The sequence below is a fragment of the Myxocyprinus asiaticus genome, chromosome 3, assembly GCF_019703515.2.
Source record: "Myxocyprinus asiaticus isolate MX2 ecotype Aquarium Trade chromosome 3, UBuf_Myxa_2, whole genome shotgun sequence".
NCBI classification, from domain to species: domain Eukaryota; kingdom Metazoa; phylum Chordata; class Actinopteri; order Cypriniformes; family Catostomidae; genus Myxocyprinus; species Myxocyprinus asiaticus.
The window spans coordinates 60,166,823-60,190,163 of NC_059346.1; the positions used below are offsets into that span (position 1 = coordinate 60,166,823).

General features: G+C 39.8%; 2 pseudogenes; both read left to right on the top strand.

The window, feature by feature from the left end:
* The first annotated feature begins 606 nt into the window (after nt 1-606).
* LOC127420873 (eukaryotic translation initiation factor 4E-1B-like) lies at nt 607-18,807 on the top strand (annotated as a pseudogene).
* Nucleotides 18,808-19,581: 774 nt separating this feature from the next.
* On the top strand, nt 19,582-21,739 carry LOC127420881 (adenylate kinase isoenzyme 5-like; annotated as a pseudogene).
* Nucleotides 21,740-23,341: the final 1,602 nt, after the last annotated feature.

A 23,341-nucleotide genomic window follows, 5' to 3' on the forward strand; every position in this document is an offset into this window, starting at 1 on the left:
CTCTTTTCTTGCTCAATCACAGAAAAAGTTTAACAGTCTTTATTGAATGAACACTTTAATTTTATTGAAGGAGGAGGTGGGAACCGGCTAAAGCATCAAAGTATTATTTTAATGAAAACTTAAACAAAAAGACACAAAACACAAACACACACATGGCAGCTGCATGTGGCTCTCTCTCTCCCGAACTGCTGCATCCGGCTGCATTTATCCCTCTCCTCGGCTGATTAGCCCGATTGGGGGCCGGCCGTACATAGTCACAGCCCTGCCCCGCCCTCTTCCTCGTCACAGAGGTATATCCAACTGGAAGAATCGTACTAAACAGAGCAAAACAAGAAAACAGACAGCAGACAGACAGATGGCGAGACTGCATGACAGGGGTACTGGAAAATGTGGCGACGAGACAGAGAAACGAAGGGGAATAAATAGCCAGCACTAACGAGGAACAGGTGAGGGTGCTGCCACGTGAGCGGTGTGAATCAGCGTTCCCATAGAAACGCTAATTACACCGGCCATACGGCAGAGGGAAACACACGAGGGAAAAAAACACACAGACATGCAGGAATAACCAGATAACTATGACACAGTGGCTATGGCCTTAGAGATCACATGGCCCTGGAGATCATGGGGGTGATCATCATGTCCCTGAAGTCCTGGGTGGTGGTCATGGAGCTGGCATCAAAAGGGTCATGTCAAGTCAAGTCATTTTTTGTTGTTAATTTGTTATTTCCAGTGACATAATTTTGTACGTTGCTGTTTTAGTCCTGTTGTTGTTGTTTTTTTTCCCTCCTTTCTCTCATAGATTTCTCTCTCTGTCTCTCTTTCACATGGTTGAACCATCCATGATTGATCTCCACCCATGATTGGTGTGACCCAGGAGACCAGGATTATAAAAGAGTCTGCTGCACCTGTAGGGGGAGCTCTACTCGATTCTGTGATTTCCTGTTGCGATTGCTTGTGTTGAACCCTGTTGCTAGAGTGTTTGCTGTGTGTTTTTGCTTGTTGACCTGATTGATTGATTGATTGATGTGTGCTTGCTTGCTTACATGCTTGTTGTTAGTATTATTGGTATTGTAACTTTGTGTGTTGATTGTTATCAGTCATATTTCATTTTTGAATGTATTTTATTTCTCTTTTCTTTTGTTAAGTAAATTAGTTTTCTGCTGAGAGTTAGTTTGGTGTTTGTTTGTTTTTTGGCCTTTGTTCACCACTGAAGTTGTTCTTCATTTGTGGTGTTGTAAATAAAACTATTTTAAAATTATTTTCTGTGTCTCGAATTTGTTACGGCCTCACCCTAGACGGAATCATAACAATAGCGTTCTTCACAATACTAAATTTTAAAGCATCTTTAAAGAAGATTGTGCTTTCACAGGAAATGAAGCTGAATGTTTTAAAGTCCTCATTGTATGGTTTAATTGAATAACGTGATCGTATATAATGCATTAATAAATTATTTGTCTTTAGGGCCCCAGTGAGCAAGCCAAAGGTGACTGTGGCAAGGAACACTTAAGATGTTAGTTAAAGAGAAAAAAATAACCTTGGGAGAAACCAGACTCACCGGGGGAGCCAGTTCCCCTCTGGATAAACAACATGAATATAATGCCAATATTAGTTATCTACAGTATGTGTAATGCAAGTCATGGTTTTAATTAGTAAACTGAGTAGATATTGGTGGCTAGTGTTTAAACTAAAGGAATTTGTATGAACTGTAAGATTAATGACTAAGTGTCTTTGAAGTCCAACCTGAGTTAACTTTGGAAGTGCACACAGATGCATTGCCCTTTTTTATTTGGCTGATGAAGCCTTTATTTGGCAATGGCATTCATTTCTGTTTGTCTATGTATTCCATTTAAAGTAAGTGTGGTCCATCCTATGACCAAGATAATACATTCAGAGGTCAGTGAGGTGCATTGCAGACCATCTGGAAGCTTGTGGCAGTTCATTTGGGTAAAATCCATCCTAGGTTCAAGGTTCAGGCAGTGGCCAGTAAAATATCCCATGTCTTATGGTTGGGCTTGGCAGTAGTTCATCCTCTGTGATGTCCATTGTAGTAGACTGAAGTGTTGCAGGCAGTGATCATTGATGTGCCCCCTCGTTGTCTGGCTGGCACAGGCTGCAGTTAGTAGTCATCATTCAGAGACACATAAGTATGGGTGTGGGACATCGTGCAGGACCGGAGCTGGATCTGCAGGCTCTGGTAACCTCAGGAGATCATTGTGATCGGGAGCCTGCAAAGATGCTAAATATACATCATCATTAGTGGTTCAATTCTGCGATTTAGGATGATTACATTCATATCAACAGAGAACCGTACCAGAGTTTTCGGGTTTTTGGGGGGGGTTTTCTGGGGTACATGAAGATCACCTTTTCAAGCAGAATTGTTGTTCTTATCAATTTACAAGGCATTTTTCTTCTTATGTATGTTTGGCAAGCTAAACCTTTACCTTTTTAATTCCTATAAATCTTAAGGAAGCCATTGCATCTTTAGAATTTCAGTTTGGGTTTGTAAAGCCAAAGCTGTACTAATTTTTCCCTTAGGCCAGCCTACATTTTTAGTTCTGGTTTGTTAACTGTACTTGAAATAAGTTTAATTTTGTTAATTATTTTGGAGTTACTGTCAAGAACTGAAATTAGCCTGTAAGTACAAATTACACTTGTGTAGTACTAGTGAATCTTTATAAAGCATTTTCTTGTTGTTTTTCAGGATGGCATAGAGCCCATGTGGGAAGACCGGAGTAATAAATGTGGTGGCCGCTGGTTGGTTGTTCTTGCCAACAGGGGCGTGTTTACGATTTTTGAGGCCCCAAGCAACCGACCAAACTGTGGCCCCATTTTGAAAATTTGTGCTTAAAAAATTACATACAATTTATTTTAAATCATAATATTAAATTCATCCAATCAACCATTGTAGCCAAGTACATTCAAAATGTTTAATTAAATAAAAATGTATTTAAAGATAATTAATGCATGTTTTCCAGTTTTTCCACAATAGAGTAATAAAAAAGCAATATTTACCTACATAAATTTATACAAAAAATTTTGAAAAAGGTGTGCAAAACCTACTACTTCACCCATTAACATTTTGGAATTAATTTGTTATTTATTAATTTTATAACCCAACAATTATTTATTGTTGTCCAGTTTACCATTATAATATGATACAGTATTTTTATTACTTTGAGGATTTGTTGTATACAATAGTAATATATTCCTATCTTATTTACTTTACTTTCACCTGGAGCTTATATTCTGATGCTGAGGCTGTATTTTATGTAAGCACTGTAGGCAACATTTGTAACTAACAATAAACATACAAAGCACGGCGGCCCCTCAGCACACTAGAGCAGAAGGAGAAAAAACATTGTCGTTTATGAAGCGCTGAAATTTGCTTGTTGCAGAACAATCTGGAATAATTGTAACAGTCCCCTCTTTGCAACCTGAACTTGTTCAGAACTTTAAATCATTGCGACACCTGTGCTGAAAAAACAACAATCTAGACACAGTTCAACGACTGATACAGAACGCAGGTGTCTCGGCATGCATTTCTGAAAACCGAAGCTCTTATTAACTTGACACAGTGTCTAAAAATGTGCCAGTCCTCCGTGAGACACTGAAGAAACAGCGGTTGCAGCAGGTATGGACGATCATCCAGCGTGTATACACAGGAATACAATGGCAAAACAGAGCAGACGCAGGCAGGGCTGGATTGGTATTCTGGCATTTTCCCGGTGAGCTGACGCACTTTGGAGCCGATCAGGGGTGGACTGGCCATCAGGAGAACCGGGACTAAGCTGAAACGAGCTGCCGCATTATGCAGAATGGGCCACAAAATGGCGCCACGCTATGCCGAAGGGGGCAGCGATGTGCAGAAAAGGACAACTTTTGGGCCCAAGTTGTTGGGCCAGTTTCTATGTAAAATCCCAGACCGATTTCTCTTCCCAATCCATCCCTGGATTCAGGCAAAAACACGTTCAATGTGAACAGCCCCTAACTCATCCGTTTATGCGTATCTGTGAATGAGAGCGTGTGCACAAAACAATTTCGGAAGGCCTATGTATTTTTCCATAAACCCTACTTACAAAAAACTCTTCTAACGTAAGAACCGATCCAAGAACGCTGACAACAGCGTATTCACGCGTATACCCAGAGCAACATGTCACCCCTCAAGCATTTTTTGCGGAGCTTTCCTACCAGGGCGGGGGCGCCCCCAACGTCCGAGGCCCCACGCAATTGCGTGGTTTGCGTGGTGGTTAAAACCGCTACTGCTTGCTAAGCAGCATAGACACACTGAACTTGACTGTTTTTGGTTGGAAACAGTCAGAGAAAACAAACTCACTTTCAAGCCTGCTGCACCCAGCCTGGGATAGAAAAAATGAAAGCTAACCTGGACCGGAAACTAATTTTCCCTCCAGAGAGGCTTTCCACCAAGCTCAACCCAGATCTGATACTGTGGTCCAGCTCTTGCAGGTTCCTACAGGTATATTAGGTCAAATTGACTGTGCCATGGAAGGATGTGGTTGAGGAAGCGTAAGAATGGAAGTAGCTTATGTACACAGACCTTGCAGAGAAAGCAATACAAAAAAGCTGGAAAAGTTGAAGTGGGCTGCAGGGGATTTGAAGCCATTTCTGCCACCAGGCTACTGAAGCAAGTGGGAGTCTGAGGATGTACCCTATAGCAGACCATTGGACACCGAAGCTACAGAGAAAAGCAGCAACTGGCATGGCTATAAAGAAAAGTGCCTACCTGATGAACCCACTCAAAATCTCAAGACTGCCAATAACTCAGGGATTCAAACATCTAGTCCTATGTGCTTAACCAAAAAAATGTAAATAATAATTTAAGGATTATTACAAACTACCCTTACAGCAGTTATATGAATTTCTTTGAATTTCATTCATTGTTATTCTCTCCTCGGCTGATTAGCTTTACACATTTCTCCAAACTGAGGTCACTGCTCTCAAAACAGTTATCACAGCCACCTTTTGTAATTTTCCTAAACAAACTGTACAATTTTCTTGATTTTCATCATTTCCTCAAAACACAACACCCAAATTTCTCTGATCCAAGATTCATGTTTTCAAAACAGTTAACTTAGTTAACTAAATTAAAGTTATATTCTCAAATGCACATGTCAGGTTGTCAGATCCTTTCATAATGATATCTGTTGTGTTAGTAATAACACACAGCAAAGAATATGCAATTAACTAAATTTTTCACACAACTATCATGACTTTGCTTTCTATAAAATGGGTCAAATATGAAAACTCAGCGCAAACAAACAATGAGGAAGAAGAAGAGGAAGAACAAGATGAAGAGTGGGTAAAGGAAAAGAAAAAAGAAGTGATGAGGAAAGGGGAAGATTTTCCAACTCTTTCAGTGGTGAGCATTGAAAGAGTTGAGGAAAGACCAAACTGAGATGGTGTAATGATGATGAGCAGAGAGAAAGAGGACAATGGGGTGGAGGAGTAGAGTGAAGAAGACATAGAAGAGGCTCAAATGATATGAGATTCCCTCAAATTGAGCATATTAAGAATCACGGTCTCTCTAAGACACACAAAGTGTTCGGCCTAATGTGAGCAGATCTACAGTGACTTCAATTTCAACAAAAAGAAGAGGGAGATATGGCATTGGTCTGCATGCCACAATCAATGTCCACAATTACTGTACCATTTGTGCTTACGTAGGTCTATACAATATAGCAAGACAGCAATTATTTTTTTACAGTCCTCTTTCCAGAGGAAAAGCAGTAAAAAACTAGAAATTTAGAGAACTTTTACGAAAACACATGGAAAAGGGTATTTGTTGTGGATTTTTATGATAAATGTGTTATTTCAATAGTAGAGATGTATGTCTATAGCTGAAAATTGTATGAATTCAATAGAGAACACATCTAAAGTTTTGATTCTAGTACTTAGTTTTAATATATGCATTATCAGAAAAGAATACATTGCTTCATTATGCAGTGAAATCGAACTGTTGTGCAAAATGAAGTGTCTGTTTCATCAGCTGTGTGAATTGTTTTAACTATAGTTTGGAGAAATGTAAAAATTACAATTCTGCATCCTGTTTGCTTCCTCGATTCAAATTTTAAAGAGATTTTCAATTCAGTCATGTTGGTGCAGAACCCTACATTGAAATACTGTATATACAGTGCATTGCAAAAGTATTCAGACCCCTGACCAGTTCTCTCATTTTACCGAATTACAAATGGTACACTGAAATTTCATTCTGATTGATATTTTATTTTAAAACACTGAAACTCAAAATCAATTATTGTAAGGTGACATAATTTTTTTGTTGGGAAATATTTTTATGAAAAATAAAATACTTAAATAACTTGCATGCATAAGTATTCAACCCCCACACATTATTATTTGGTCGAGCCACCTTTTGCTGCAATAACTGCTTTGTGTCTTTTGGGGTACATATGTACCAGCTTTACACACAGTGACGAAGTGATTTTGGCCCATTCTTCTCTGCAGATTTGCTCCAGGTTGTTCAGGTTGGTTGGGTGACGCTTGTGGACTGCAATTTTCAAATAGTGCCACAGATTCTCAATAGGATTAGGATCAGTACTTTGACTGGGCCATTGTAGGACATTTATCTTTTTGTTCTTGATCCACTCCAATGTTGCTTTGGCCTTGTGCTTGGGATCATTGTCATGCTGAAAGGTGAATTTCCTCCCAAGCTCCCAAGTTTTTAAGTGGGCTGAAGCAGGTTCTCTTGCAGTATTTCCCTATACAAGATGCCCAGACCCTGCTGATGAGAAGCATCCCCACAGCATGATGCTGCCACCACCATACTTCACTGTAGGGATGGTGTGTCTTGAGGCATAGAAAGTGTTAGGTTTGCACCACACGTAGCGCTTTGAGTTTTGGCCAAAAAGCTCTATCTTGGTCTCATCTGAAAACAAAACCTTCTCCCACATCGCAGCTGGGTCACTCACATGCTTTCTGGCAAACTCCAGACGTGCTTTCAGATGGTACTTTTTGAGTAACGGCTTCTTTCCTGCCACCCTCCCATACAGGCCAGCGTTATGCGGTGCTCTTGATATGGTTGACTGGTGCACCATTACTCCACTCTCAGCCACTGAACTCTGTAGCTCCTTCATAGTGATCGTTGGCCTCTCTGTGGCTTTTCTCACAAGTCTCCTTTTTGTTAGAGCATTGAGTTTTGAGGGATGGCCTTTTCTTGGCAGTGCCTGGGTGGTGTGGTGCAGCTTCAACTTCCTGATTATTGATCCATCTGTGCTCACTGGGATATCCAAACATTTGGATATTATTTTGTACCCTTTCCCTAATCTATGCATTTTTATTACTTTATCTCTAACTTCTGTGGAATGCTCTTTGGTCTTCATTTTCCTTCAGATTCACAACCTTACCAATGATCCTTCAACAATGGGTTTTTTATCCAGAAAATGTGATTGCAACTTTAATGTTTCACAGGTGGATGCCAATGGTAAAGTAATTGTGTCCTCCTTTGGGCAATTTCTTTCATCGGTGTAACCTGGCAGCTTCCACAGCACAGGGGATGAATACTTATGCAAGCAAGATATTTACGTTTTTTTTTTTGTTTTTATATATATATATATATATATATATATATATATATATATATATATATATATATATTTCCCAACATAAAACCAATGTCACCTAACAATAATTGATTCTGAGTTCCAGTGTTTTTAAATAAAATATCAAACAGAATGAAATTTCATTGCACCATTTGTAATTCAGTAATATGAGATAATTGGTCAGGGCTCTGAATACTTTTGCAAGGCACTGTATATATACAGTACTGTGCAAAAGTCTTAGGCACATAAGATGTTTCACAAAATAATTTGTCTTAAGATGGTTATTTATATCTTCATCTTTAGTGTGTCAATAGGAAATATAAAAAGTAACAGTCAGTATCTGGTGTGGCCACCAACTGCATTAAGTACTGCAGTGCATCTCCTCCTCATGGACTGCACCAGATTTGCCCGTTCTTGCTGTGAGATGTTACCCCACTCTTTCTGGGGGGAATGGCCTTAACCCTCACCCTCTGATCCAACAGGTCCCAGATGTGCTCTATGGGATTGAGATCTGGGCTCTTCACTAGCCATGGCAGAACACTGACATTCCTGTCTTGCAGAAAATCACGCACAAAACAAGCAGTATGGCTGGTGGCATTGTCATGCTGGAGGGTCATGTCAGGATAAGCCTGCAGGAAGGGTACCACATGAGAGAGGAGTCGTCTTCCCTGTAACGCACAGCATTGAGATTGCCTGCAATAACAACAAGCTCAGTCCGATGACGCTGTTAACACCGCCCCAGACCATGACGGACCCTCCACCTCCAAATCGATCCTGCTCCAGAGTACAGGCCTCGGTGTAACGCTCATTCCTTCGACGACAAATACGAGTCCGACCATCACCCCAGGTGAGACAAAACCATGACTCGTCAGTGAAGAGCACTTTTTGCCAGTCCTGTCTGGTCCAGTGAAGGTGGGTTTGTGCCCATAGGCGACGTTGTTGCCGGTGATGTCTGGTAAGGACCTGCCTTACAACAGGCCTACAAGACCACAGTCCAGCCTCTCTCAGCCTATTGCGGACAGTCTGAGCACTGATGGAGGGATTGTGCGTTCCTGGTGTAACTCGGGTAGTTGTTGTTGCCATCCTGTACCTGTCCCGCAGATGTGATTTTTAGATGTACCGATCCTGTGCAGGTGTTGTTACACGTTGTCTGCCACTGCGAGGATGATCAGCTGTCCTTCCTGTCTCCCTGTAGTGCTGTCTTAGGCGTCTCACAGTACGGACATTCCAATTTATTGCCCTGGCCACATCTGCAGTCCTCATGCCTCCATGCAGCATGCCTAAAGCATGTTCACACATATGAGCAGGGACCCTGGGCATCTTTCTTTTGGTATTTTTCAGAGTCAGTAGAAAGTTTTTATAACTGTGACCTTAATTGCCTACCCTCTGCATGTTCATTAATTGTTTTTTTAAATGAACAGCAGGATTGTCACCCAAATATGTTTGAATTAATAGTTGAATGAATTAATGATTTTTAGGACTAATGTTCTTGACAGTAAAATCTTTTTTTTTTTTTTTTTTTTTTTTTTGCTGCACAGGATTGGCAATATGGTTCTTGGGAGATTAAAAAATTATAAGATATGATCTCTTACAGTAACAGAGGAATAGTAAAACCATCATAGTAGTGCAGTAGTGTCTTGTAAACCTGGAAACAGTACAGAAACAGCAAATGGCATTACTGTATGTATTAGTGCAAGTCAGCCTACATGTTTCACATTTATTAAAGTATTTTAATGTCAGAATTTACACAAAAACCTTACAGCACTGTCATATTTTCATTACACCATTTGATATAAAACATTGGATAGATATTGCAGTTATTATGAATCTTGTCAATTTTCTTAGGTAATGTTAGTGTACTTTTGTTATCTGATGACAGCAGTGTACATTACAGTAACCTACTGTAACAAACTAAGGGCAATTTGAAACACATATCTTGCATTGTTTAATATTGAATTAACTGACTGTTAAATTGCTTAATTGAAAGAAGATCATACTGTTGTGTTTTTGAAATAAAACTAAATGTTCTTATTACATGTAACTTTAATCTTTCATTTTGTAACAATACCTATATATAAGGAAACATGCTATGACCCAAATAAAAGCACAGTAGTAATTTTTGAATGAACGACTTTCTGTTTTACAAGTGTGATCAGTTTTGAGATTTTTACCAAGAGCTTTTTTAAGATTTACCACTTAAGATAACAGTATAAAAGGGATTCAAAAAAAGTGTACTGCATTTTGTAAGAGAGATTGCAGTAAATTATGTGTCAAGGTACATGTTGTTAAACACAACTGTGTGAAGAGTTTGGAATGAGTGCACTCAGCATTGAGAAATGCATGTAACCAATGTAAACATCAACAACAACAAAACAGTAAAGTTTCTTCGGTGGCATCAGAGTGCGCTTTGGGTCTAACTGGAACCTTTATTATGCGTGGTCCACTCAGCAGGAAAGGAAAGTGTAATAGCGCCACTTAGTGGTGAAATATGTTAATGTAATTACGTGTCTCCAACTACAGGAACACTTCAAGGTTCAACTACCTTTCACACTCAATTGATGTCACTGGTCAGGTGCATTGAGCTTATATATATATATATATAAATATATTATTTTAATATTACGTTAAAAAAAAAAAAAAGAAGGCTTTCTCACTTTAAGGGAAGGTAGTAGGCCTACTACCATGGAGCTCTAAAATACCTACAGGTGAGTTTGCTAAACATTTTCATTTCCTTTGAAATTACAACTTCGTAGTATTAAAATACACATATAACAACATCTTTTTGAGGTTTATGTTTCACAAAATATGCAAATTAGCCGTCACCATTTTGCACACTAAATATTAAAAGAAAGATGTAAGCTTTTTAATGATCAGCAACGTCAGACTCTGTCGAAATGCTGGTTAAGAAAATATTCAATAAAACTTAATGCAAAACGTGCTTTTCGCCATTTAAAAAAATAAATAAATAAATAATAATAATAATAAAAATAATGGCCGGTAAAATGCAATGGGGTAAAAATTAGGGAATTCGTACTATAAAAAATGAAATATTAGGCCGCATGTTTGATTTCTTTCTTTTTTCTTTTTTTTTTCGCAAAATATTGCGTAAAGTCAAAAGTTAAAATATCATTTACCTAGTCAAAACTAATAAATGCGCGCGTTGATGCGGAAACCAGCAAACAGCTGGTGAGCATGTAATGACCGAAATTTAGATCGGTGTCATTTAACCTGTAATACTATATAAGATCCTTTATTTTATTTAGTGAAGCTATTTCAATTACACAGTTTTACAGAGTTTTAACTGTGAACGGTGTCAAGATGTGTGCCCCGAAAATCTTTTGTTTTACCTTTTAACAGATTGATAAAGTAACGAGGAAGAAGGTTGAGAGAAAGAAAATTGAGACAACCATTTTGAAAGAGCCGTATCTGAAGCACCCACTACAAAACAGGTGTGTGTTCAGTCAAGCTTTCTATTTCCAACCTGTGCCCCTGTGGCTCTTATGTGTTGTGGACACAATATTTGCCATAATCAAAAAGAATTTAACAAATAAAACACCAGAATGCCCACAAAAGAAGATATGGAGCTGTTCAGCTGTGATGTCAATTTGTAGACTAATTAGGAAGTCTAATCCACCATGGGTCCCCTCAGGATTTTCTTATAGTTTTATAATGGGAGTTTTGGATTTATGAGTAAAATAAGGTTTGTGGTAAACATTATTTGAGGACACTTGGACATTTATAACATAAATTACATAAATTGAATTTAATGTCTCAAATGTGAAATTTGAAGCTGCCGTGTTTTATTTTTAAAAACTATGTTGCCTTAATGCGGCTTCAAAATTCACGTCTGAGGTATGATTGAGTGTAATTTGTTATAGAACAAAATGTCCATGTGTCTTCAAGTAATGTTTACCACAGACCTTCTTTTACTCATAAATTAATGAAGTGTTACATCACATTACACTGTCCCTTGGAATAGGATCGGAGTCTCTTGTTGTTGCTCTGCATTGACTACATTCACATCCACAGCTGAATGAGTCCCAGTTCAGATTTTGTTCACTCATATGTGATGCAGATCTGTTAATTGAAGGACAGTGTAAACAGCCAAAAGTGCATTCAGTGTGACATTCAAATCCGATCTTGGCCACTTTCATTTGTGGAAATATATCAGATCTTACAGCACCTTTAAGGAAAGGCTACAACAGTTGGGTTCAGTGTTTCATTTGAAAAAATACACTTGGTAAAACATGTGCAGGAAAAGATACAGAGGTAGATTCATGCAACAGTGCTCTTGTTCAGAAAACATGTTTTTTATATTTCTCAAACTGAATCGAAAAGCGAATGCAAGCAAGTCAGTGAAAATCTGAAATAATTATAGATCACAACTCTTAACTTACATAAATGTAATGCAGTTTTTCTTGCTGTCCTTTGATTTAATAGTGTGCTTTGCTCGTAAGTAGACCTAATATTACATTCTGGAGCTTCGATGATAATTAAATTCCACCATATGGTTTTTCTCAAACACGATGTATTTTTAGATTATTTTCAGATCTTAGAAATGCCAAATCTGCATTAAAATATATGTGCGTGCGTGCATGTGTGTGTGTGTGTGTGTGTGTGTGTGTATATATATATATATATATATATATATATATATATATATATATATATATATAATTTCAGTATATAATTCATTATACCTATTATAATGATGAACATGCCAGGGTTTGTTATACACATCCCTCAGGGAGGATCTCACTATTCATCTTGGTTCAACTACACTAACACCAACTAGAACAGCCCGGAACCTGGGAGTGGTGGTAGATGACCAGCTTATTTTCACTGCACACATCTCATCAACTGCCTGGTCTTGCAGGTTTGTGCTTTACATCATCAGGAAAATCAGACCTTTCCTGTCTGAATATGCTGCACAGCTCCTGGTCCAAGCTCTGGTCATTTAAAGACTGGACTACTACAATGCTCTGTTGGCTGGCCTTCCAGCTAACACAATTAAGCCACTGCAAATGGTCCAGAATGCAGCAGCAGTCTGATCTTCAATCAGCCAAAAAGGGCTTATGTCACCCCACTCTTGAATTCACTCCACTGGCTATCTGTAGCTGCCCGCATCAAATTCAAGGCTTTGACTCTGGCTTTTAGGACAGCCAATGGAACCGCACCCTCTTCAATTCACTTCTTCAGGTCTTGCTCCCACTCACTCTCTGTGGTCTATGAACGAGCGACGCCTGGTGGTTACATTACAAAGAGGCTTAAAGTCTATTTCACAAATGTTCACTTTCTCTGCTCCTCTGTGGTGGAATGAACTTCCTCCACACAATCTGCTGTTACCTTCTCAACATTCAAAACCCAGCTGAAAACACATCTGTTCCGTGAGCACTTAACCAACCCACACTAAGTGCACTTACTACTGCACTTAACCTGCACTTAATGTACACAAATAAATCCTTGTCTGTCTCTTTCTTCTGTGCTAGCATCTTTCCTACTCCAGCCACTGTGAGAACTTGGCAATCCTATACAGCAGATGTTGTTAAACTTTGTATGACAAATTGCTTACTATGCGTCTCATTTGTAAGTCACTTTGGATAAGTGTCTGCTAAATGACAATGTAAATTTAACTGCTCTGATAGTAGTCCTAAAAACCTGGGGATTCAGAATTGGTTAGCAAAGATTCCTCAGACTCACAGTTTGCTAGCTGAAAGGCCTCATACTCTTAGCCATTGTTGTTCCCATCAATTAATAAAGCATTTTTTTTACCTATGGATGTTTGACAAGCTACATTTGACAAATTATACAACAACATACAGCTGCCCAGCAAACTCTCCTCTGGGTGTGAGTACTCTGTGTTCAAGGTGAAAAGGATGTAACTTGACACTTAGTTTTTCTTTTCCTTTTTTCTTTTTTTATTTTTTTTTTTGAGCATTGTGTATAGGGATGGGCATTTTGGTCCTTTTGTCTACTTGAGTACTTGGACTAATCAAGTACTCGTTGAGACTCTGCGACATGTACATAACTGTATATATAATAACATGTCTGACAAACGTCTTTGTCTGCTGCATTGCATCTTGTTGTTCCAGTGTATCATCTATTCATTATTATAGGCTGTTGTAAAATAATCTGTTACAAAATGTACAAAAGATTGCATAATCAAAATACAATGCATCATATTTTGTCATTATGTGAAAATTCGCTGCGCAACACGCGTCTGTCTGTTCTTTCAGGTTACCGTAGTAATCTTAGTAAGTGCACACCAGTTTTTTTTTTTTTTGAGACTATCTGACTGGCTGTCCAGCAACGGGTTGGCTGCACACTGGAACAACACTGCCAGCAGTTCTGATCCCTCACCCTGAGCGAAGCCAGCCGCCCGTTCCTGTTTGCCCAGCAGCTCCATGATGCCTGCCGGAAATGGGTGCTAGCCGAGGAAGGCCGTGGCGTGGAAGACGTCATCGAGTTAATGGTGCTGGAGCAGCTAACCGTTCGCCTGCCCCAAAGAACTGCAGAATGGGTCCAGTGCCATCGCCCCATGTCGGTGGATGATGCCGTCCAGCTGGCCGAAGCCCACATGGCGGCCTGCCCGGAAGCTGGCGAGCAGTCCAAATCTCTCTCTCCCTCTCTTGCTGCTTCTCTCCATCTTGTCCCTCCCTCCCTCTCAACCTATACCTGTTCCCACCCAGACCGGTGCCCCGCTTCCACGGGCTGCACTATGCGCCGGCCCCCTCCCCTACACCTCTCCGTCGCCCTTCCCAGGACAATGTCTCCGCCGCCACGAGTGCAGCCGGGGAGCCTGGGCCGGTCTGTTGGAGTTGCGGGAAGCAGGGACACGTCCAGGGCCGGCGTCCAGTAATGGAGGTGGGGACATAGATCCGGGTCCCTGACACGCCACAGACCGCCCCCGATCAAGCTGGGATGTACCGCATACCGGTAAGAATTAAGGGGCGTACATACCAAGCCCTGGTGGATTCGGGCTGTAATCAAACCTCGATCCACCATGGCTTGGTTCATGACGGGGCTTTGGGTGCAAAACACAAGGTGAGGGTGAGGGGTGTGCATGGGGATGTTCACGAATATCCGGCAGTGACAGCCATTATTCAATTCCGGGGGGAAAAGCATAGAGTGGAGGCCACGGTTAATTCCCGCCTCACCCATCCACTGGTCCTGGGGACCAATTGCCCGGGGTTTAAAAGGCCGAAATCTCGGTGTGTGATGTGTGACGCGATGGCGGGGGAGGCGGAGCCGGGGCCGTCCACGTCTGCTCAGCGTCAGGATGATGCAGGAGGGGAATCCTCCGACATTCCCGCCCTGAGGGAGTTCTCGGAGGGGGATTTCCCTCTAGGGCAGTTACGTGACGAAACCCTTAGGCACGCCTTTGACCAAGTGAGAGTAATCGATGGCCAACAGCTCCAGCCTGATGTCGCCCTCACATATCCATATTTTTCGATTATTAGGGACCGGTTGTATTGAGTGACGCAGGATACTCAAACCGATGAAAATACAACCCAGTTATTAGTCCCAAGGAGCCGTCAGGAAACAATTTTCCAGGCGGCTCACCATAATCCTATGGCAGGTCACTTAGGACAAGAAAGAATACTGCACCGGTTAATGACCCGCATTTATTGGCTGGGCATTTGCGGGGATGTGCGCAGATGGTGTGCGGCATGCCATGAATGTCAGTTGGTGAATCCACCAGCCACCCCAAGAGTGCCGTTGCGCCCATTACCGTTAATCATGGTCCCCTTCGAAAAAATTGGTATGGAACTCGTCGGGCCATTAGAGCGGTCAGCATGCAGATATCGGTTTGTATTAGTCCTGGTGGATTATGCAACGTGATATCTGGAAGTGGTGCCTTGATGCAACATCTCAGCATGCAGTGTTGCGGAGGCACTCAAATCAAATCAAAATGATCTCCTGGATGGGGATTCCAAAGGAAATCCTCACCGATCAATGCACAACCTTTGTCACATACACTTCGCAAACTTTATGAATTGCTGGGGATTAAATCGATTCGCACCAGCGTTTACCACCCGAACTATTTAATCGAACCCTGAAAAATATGATTTGTAAGTTCGTACACTGGGGGGGGTAGCAGGCCGAAAGGGGCCCGGGCCTGAGTTGGGCGGTGGAGGTATGTGGAGCGGGACATGTGTTTGTCAGTGGGGAGAGAGGAAGCTGTAAGGGCCATCACCTGGTGATTGTTGATATAAAACACCTGTGTCTCATTTCAGTGATGGCGGAGACGGGCTTTAAAAGGCCGGCAGAACGACAGACCAGGAGAGAGAGTCCCAGTCACATGCACACCCAATGTTACGAGGAGCTGAATGCTGCAAAGCTGTTGACTTAGTATTTATTTTATATTTATTTTATTTTTTGAGTTTGTTGACTTATCACTGAAGCTGATGAGTGTAAACTAAAGTAGTTCTGAAAAGGCAAAAGTGTGACTGGAAACCTGAGAATAAAAGAAAACTTACGTGGACTGCAACGCCGACTCCCGCATCCTCCTTTCCCCCTTGAGACTGAGAACTTTACAGTAATCAATCTCAAAATTACAAATAAGCTCCCACTTTGACACGTTTGTGTTTAGTTGTCAGGTAATTGTCACTGAATTTCGAATTAAGTGAAAATTCACATCATGCATGATCACCATCGATCATTGTTTTCATGATCGATCATTGCTGCCACGTCCCAGTACTCGTGCCCATCCCTAATTGTGTACAACTGTAGTGTTTAGTGTCCAAAAAACAGGCCTGCCTTAATTTTTAGTTCTGGTTTGTTAACTGTTTTTGAAATTAAATTTTTTTAATTGATTTGGAGTTACTCTCAAGAACTGAAATTAGCTTAAGTATAAATTACACTTATGTAATACTAGTGACTCCTTAGAGCCCGTGTGGGAAGACTGGAGTAATAAATGTGGTGGCCGCTAGTTGATTACTCTTGCCAAGCAGCACAAACACACTGAACTTGACTGTTTTTGGTTTGAAAAGGTCAGAGATAAGAAACTTGGTCTGTTTAAATTAGTTTCCTTTTTCTTTTTTATGATCTTTCATTACGTTTGAAAATGATCTGCTCTGTATGTATGAATATTCCTCAAAATATTCATAATATTTTAAATTCAGGTAGTTTGCTTTGGCTAAAGCGATTTATACTCAATGAAGATTAACATCTGTTTTCACGGCAGCTCTTGTCTTATTGGAGAGGTCTTTGGCTCCTGCAGTCAGGATGTCTGTGGAAGTGTAATCAATATCCGGGCCAAAGGGGACAAAATTGCCATCTGGACCGCCAATGCTGAGATCTCCAAGACTGTCACATACATTGGGTAAGCACGCTTTTATTTTTTTTTTATGAACATTAGCTGTTGTACCATGCTTTTATCTGTCATATTTTCAAATGAATATTAACTAAACTGTGTAAAGAAAATGCATTATACTGCATTGTACCATTTGAAGGCTTAATAGTTTGTGTCTTGCTCAGCTGAATTGCAGGTTGATACTTTTGGGGGGTTTTTGTGCAGAATTTCAACATCTTAAGTCAGGCAGAGCCAGATGTAAGCAGTTGACCACTCAAGCTTTTGTAAACATTAATGATCGTGTAAAAGGAATTTTTGCTTAGCAACGTAATGAAGCTAATTATCCATCATATCAGTTGGATGGGGAAGGTCTGCAGTCCATTGCTGCTAGGATATACTGTACTTAACTGAGTCCCAGTGGATTGAATCCACACAATTTAAACAATTTTAGTTCAAAATAATTATCTAATGCATTTTTTTAGTAAGAGTAACACTCTTATGTAGTTTTATTCTAGAATTTTAAGGTGCAAGATGACAGTTGTTATGCTAGAGTAGAAAAAAAGTGCACCTGCAAAGCTGGGCATTCATTATTATGCCATGACATGCATTCGAGTCAGAAACAAAACACGGAAGGAGACAAAATATAGCTAATGCACAATAAATGATGATAAACGCCCCTTTTTTTTCTGTTGTTTCAGCAGATATGCTGATACAGAGACTATATGGTTAATTAGTGCATGGTATCTAACAAATTAATTTATTTGCATAACAAATTTGTGAATGGTCAGTCATTAGCTTTACATTACTTGACTATAAGCCCTGTAATTAATATTATTTAAATGAAAAACTAAATTGAAATAATTCTGCATAATAGTTTGTCCATCTTTCTTGATGACACGCCCCTTCCAATGTCACAGTTCTGCAACATGTAACGTGATTGGCTTATTACCCTATCATTTTATTGCGAGCCTCTCATATTTGCAACAGGTCTGCAAATCGCCATGAATGGAGCAAATTGGTGGAAGTGAATGGATTTATTACAAAGTAAACAACTAACCAACTCTGACAACACCACTAAGGCTGGGCAACATTATATATATATATATATATACACATACAATATTTTCATTAAAAATTTGATAACATTGTCCATTTCTGATATGTGATGCTTTTTTTTTTCTAGTTGCTAAGCATTAGCGTATTTACAGTGTAGGCTACAAATGTTTCTATGGAAAATAGACTATTCTATGGCTATAGTAAATGTTTTATTCTATGCTATTAGCTTTTTAATATTTGGATTAGTATCTACTTTACAATGCTGGAAAAAATAAAATAAGTGCATGGTAACTATTATTAAATAAATTTGGCAACTTCTGCTGTGTTTATCAAGGAATAGATGACTAATGATCCGAAAGTAAGGTGACAATTAAGAATAATGATTCATGATATAAACACAAAAATATCATGGTATTGATTGCTTGTAAATTGTTCAGGTTAAAAGGTATCCAACATGCCTTTTAACTTGGAAACTGTATGAATGTTAAATGGACCTGAAATATGGCTGGGTGATAAAACAATCTCAATATTTATCGAAAAACTAGACTAGACTAGTGTAGGTAGGAGATCCAAACCTGATGCCAGCAGTTACTGGTAGCCAGTGGAGCGATAAAGAATGGTGTGGCATGGTGATGTTATGTGATGATTGTAAAAATAAAAACATTTAGGGGTTTTTGCTGATGGTGCAAAGCTATTTAGGTTTCCAAGAAAGACTTTTCTGCAGTACAACTCATTCATTCACTTTTCTCATATTACTATCCTTTCAGTCAAAAGAATAAAGGGAGTCTTGGCCTCCCACAGAAGCTTGTCATTGGATATCAAGCCCATGCAGACACTGCAACTAAAAGCAACTCCATAACCAAGAACAAGTTTGTTTTTTGAATATAGGTTTTGGTTTGATACTGTTGTGGATGTCCAAAGATTTATATTTATAATATCTGTAATGTTATATTTGTGTCTTTTCTTGTGTTTGTGAAAGAACAGGTTGAGTGGCTGTAACTACAGTCATTTAAATTTACCTTGATGCTGTTTAAATTAACCTGGATATTACGGGACTTTGTACTTGCTGAACTTATGTTTGAGTTGCACTTTTGTTGTATTGAAAGAGTTTGTCTAAAAATGCCATTTTTGCTTTGAAAAATTAAAACTTGAATTTGAAAAACTTAAAACTTGTGTGGACACTGAGAGAATGCATTGGCTTTCCTTTATTTTAAACTAAAGTCAACGAAAAGCTGTTTTTTACTTTCATAATCAAATGTATTTCTGACTTAGCCAGGATATTCAATGAGAAAAAAAGTATGGTGGGGCTTGATGGTGTCCTCTGATCTTTTACCACAGGCAATTGTGTATATAAAGTATAGAAATACCATGAAGTATATAAAATCTGTGTCATTTTTTTGGATGTTAGGATACTTTCCCAGCTTAATATGCAGAGACTACTCTAAGCCATTTGTAGGTTGATTTTCCTGAGAAGTGTAAACGCTGGTGCTATCAAAGTGTTGCTCTGTTTGAATATCCTTACAAACTTGATTTACCAACTTGGCTCAACCAATGGTTTAAATTTGTGGGAGGACTATCTGTTTGATGACCAGTGGAGGAAGATAAGGGGGAATATTTGAGAAACCTGTTTGAACCCAGAAATTGAAGTCCGCCATCATGAAGAACATGAATTTCTTAAATGCAATGCAAGGAGGTGAGGACTGTGAGAGGAAGCTTCTAGAGGAGTGAGGATACATGGGTTCTTCCTATGCGAAAGCATCTGGCACAACAGTTTTAAGTCATGTTTTATACAATACATTTCATATACTTCAATAGTGTGTCTTTATTACTTTCTTTCTTCTGCAGAACACAAACGAAGATTTTTAGAGGAATATCTCTGCTCTGTTTTTCCATACAATGCAAGTGAATAGTGACCAGACTTTTGAAGCTCCAAAAATCAAGAAGGCTAAATAAAAGTAATCCATATGACTTCAGTGATTAAATCCATATCTTCAGAAGCGTTATGATAATTGTGGGTGAGAAACAGATCAACATTTAAGTCCTCCTTTTTTTTATATACCATAAATCTCCACTTTCACTTTCAAAATGTGAAAAAGTGAAAGTGGAGGTTTAATGGACTGAAAGGACTAAAATATTGATCTGTTTCTCACCCACACTTATAATGTAGCATCTGAAGATATGGATTTAACCACTAAAGTTTTATGGATTACTTCTGTGTGGTTTTTGGAGCTTCAGAGGTCTGGTCACCATTCACTTGCATTGTATGGACCTACAGAGCTGAGATGCAATGTCTTCATGTTTGTGATGCTTGATTAAGTAAGGATATTCCATTTTACAAATGATGTGTCTGTGACGAAGAAGGGCGTGGCCAGGCTGTAACGAAGGACGCCCGGCGCTGAATCAGCCCAATCAGCCAGGAAAGGGATAAAGAAGAGCCTGGGACGCAAGTTCGAGAGAGACGCACACAAAGCCGAGAGTGTATGCGTCAGTGTTTCATGTTGCTGTGTTTTCAGATTGATGTTGTGTTGTAATTAAAGTTAATTAAATGTAGATTCGGCTTCCGCTCCCTCATTTCCCGAACCTTGTTACATTTGTGCCAAAACATAAGAAAGGGCACGCTGTCCGGGAGAACTCGCTGCTGCCATCCGCCAGGGGACGGAGTCACCACTACTGGCCGCAGGAGGAACCGCTGCCATCCGCCGAGGAGTGGCTGTCATCCACCAGGGGGCGGAGGAATGGCTGAGGACCGGGTGGGCGGCGTGCCCGTGGGAGCCGAAGAAGAGAGTTTTCTTTTCTCTCTCTCTGTCTCTCCCGCTTGCTCTTTCTCTCTCCCCCTCCCTCCCCTTGTCTCAGATTCACAGGAGGTGGGGAGGACCATCGGGTGGCGGAACATCCAGAAATGGGGGGGGGAGGAGTAAGCCAGTCCGGATGGCACCCCGGCCCGAATCGGGCGGTGGAGGAGTGTGACGAGGTGGAGGGCATCGCCGGCATGACTGAGTCCTCTGGGCTCAGTATGTCTTTGACCCATCTAAACCACAGCCACATGTCATATTCATCATAGGGGGACCAGGCAGTGGAAAAGGCACTCAGACAGCAAAAATTGCACATCACTATGATTTTGAGCATGTGTCGGTGGGGGAAATTTTAAGGAACCAGTTGCTGCATCATGACACCAGTGACAGGAAATGGGAGTTGATTGCTCAGATCATTGCCAGTGGAGAACTGGCACCTCAGGAGATGACCACTGAAGAGCTGAAACATCAGTTTATTAATAATCAGGATGCCAAAGGATTTATTGTGGATGGATTCCCCAGAGAGATATCACAGGCATTTACCTTTGCGGAGCAGATTGGCTCTCCAGACACGGTGATCTTGCTTGCCTGCTCCAATCAGCAACTCCGTCAGCGTCTTGAGAAGAGAGCCTCCCAACAGGGTCATCCTGACAACATTACTCATGCTATTGAGAGAAGAGACTAGATACTTTTAAATGCATCATCACACTTATAGCCAAGCACTACCAGGAGAGAGGACTTATTGTAAGGGTGGAATGCACACGTTTGGCGGCTGTGTGCACCTCCCTCCCTCTCTCGAACTGGCATCTCTGGCTCCTCTTTATCCCTCTCCCGGCTGATTGCGGTAACTCAGTGCCAGGTGTCCATCCTAATGACCCTGCCCCACTCTCCTCCTTGTCACAGTGTCTTTGATTTTTCTGTTCTTACATCTCGTTCTTGCATCTTTTTCTTTTGACTCTGAAGAGGGAGAAGCTAAGATAAATGGAAAGGATATGAGGAAAGGAAACAAGGATGCAAAATGAAAAAGAGAAGAACCCATTTCTTTGCAATTCACTTGAAATTCCCTTCACTTTTGGTGCAGAAATCAAACATTTAACCTTTTAAATGTGATAAGACCAGCATTCATAAATAATCAAGAGTGCTGATCTAAGATTCTTATTGCCGATCAATAAGATTGTTTGTACAAAGCATCCTGGATCACCACTTTTAACTCCAAGCTAACACTTTTTTTTATTTTTTATGCCAGGCTTCATCACTATGAGAAAGAAATCCTTATCCTTCTTTAGACGCTCAGATTCAGGTTCACTTCTTTATATCTGCATAAGCACACGTATTCGTTGTGCTGAAAATGTGGGGAGTGACCATTTTTAACATGATTCCAGCCATGTTGATGAAGGTGATTCTGAAATAGGAGTGACCAGAGGATGACTAACTATGACCAGCCAGAGGAAATGGACTGACCTCTCAGGTTAATGTTTCACCCGTTTCGTAGGAACAACACACACTTGAGTCGCAGCTCTCAGAATTAATGGAGAGACTCAATAACATTTCTCTAAAAGCCAATGAAGAGGTAAATTATTTGTAAAATGATGGTTCAGGACTAAATTAACATAGGTTTCCATCATAAGTTTGTTTTAGGATTTATTGGGAGTAGTGATCTGACTTTTGTTTCTATCTGTAATTGATGATTTGATGCTTAATGAGGTAAGTGACTTTGTTTTACACATTTACATTTGAATGCTTATCACATAATACAAAGTTGGAGTTGAAATGTTTTTCTAAAAACATAAAAGATAAATTAAATCTTAATTTGTTTTAAAATCTTTGGGTAATTTTAAACTGAAAATTACCCAAAGCTTCCAGATAACTGGGGGAAGGCAGGAATACACAGTTTTAACCTGCCAAACTTGTGATTCATGGAAAAATGATTATAAATGGCATACATTTGCAAGTTAAAAGATACATAAAAAATAAAAAGATATTTGAATGTGATCAGCACTTTGGCATTTGTTGTCATTTTTGTCACTTTTTGTCTTTTGGCCTCAATTATGAAACATGAAACTTTCTGTATAAGTAGTTCGTAAAAAACCTGTTAATGTAAATTGTTGCATGTTGTTTTATGACAATTTTTATGAGTGATGCATATTCGTTCTGCTTCTGTTTGTGAATAAGGCCCATTGTTTTATTAAGTATCATTTTACATTATATGCCTTACAGACACTGTGCAAGTCCTAGATTATGTGTACATAATATTTGTCCCAATACTTTAAAGTCACAGAAAAAACAAAAACAAGTATTTATCAAAGTTTTAAGAATGTGCAGATCATGCACCCCATTCACTTACATCAACCACCCTTTACCCTTTTTTTTCCAAGGACTTGACCAGTATTTTCTGTGGAATAGCTAAATCCTGCTTGAGCATATATATTGAGTTAATTAGTTGAATGCACCTGGGAAGTGAGTGTAAACTAGCCACAGTATCACAAACAGATCCTGCAGTGGGAAGGTTAGTCATGTGGAAAAGTCCAGATTTCCCTCACTCTAAACCTAAGCGAAACCATGGGGCTTACAGTATATGAACAAAAAGTGATAACCACCAACAGTTCAGTGAACAGTTATTTAGC